At 32.2% G+C, this 292-nt stretch overlaps 1 pseudogene; it reads right to left on the bottom strand.

Moving 5' to 3' along the window:
* The window catches only part of LOC119585892, a 6,845-nt pseudogene that overhangs the window by 3,189 nt on the left and 3,364 nt on the right, over positions 1 to 292 (bottom strand).

Here is a 292-nt window from a genome sequence, read left to right as displayed (position 1 = left end):
TAACAGGTGTAGTTTAACACTTAAGCACTATTGTATATTGATGGTATTCGTCGTCAACATTTATTTAGGCTTCCAGTGACTCACTCCATAATATTATATGCAAACAAAAGTTATTTGGAAAAGAAAACAACCTAGTGAAGGAAAAGAAATTCGAGCCATGAAATATTTCGAAGCAAATGCTAGATTCCTCTTAATTAAAGTAGATAAACAAAAAAAGTGGTCTACCCACATATCTAATGTTTACACGGAAGAATTTGTATTGTGTTTCTTCACTTATTAGGACGTTGCTGTT

The sequence above is a fragment of the Penaeus monodon genome, chromosome 20, assembly GCF_015228065.2.
Source record: "Penaeus monodon isolate SGIC_2016 chromosome 20, NSTDA_Pmon_1, whole genome shotgun sequence".
NCBI classification, from domain to species: Eukaryota; Metazoa; Arthropoda; class Malacostraca; order Decapoda; family Penaeidae; genus Penaeus; species Penaeus monodon.
The sequence above is the reverse complement of the archived record's forward strand: the minus strand, read 5'-3'. Positions and strand labels throughout refer to the sequence as shown.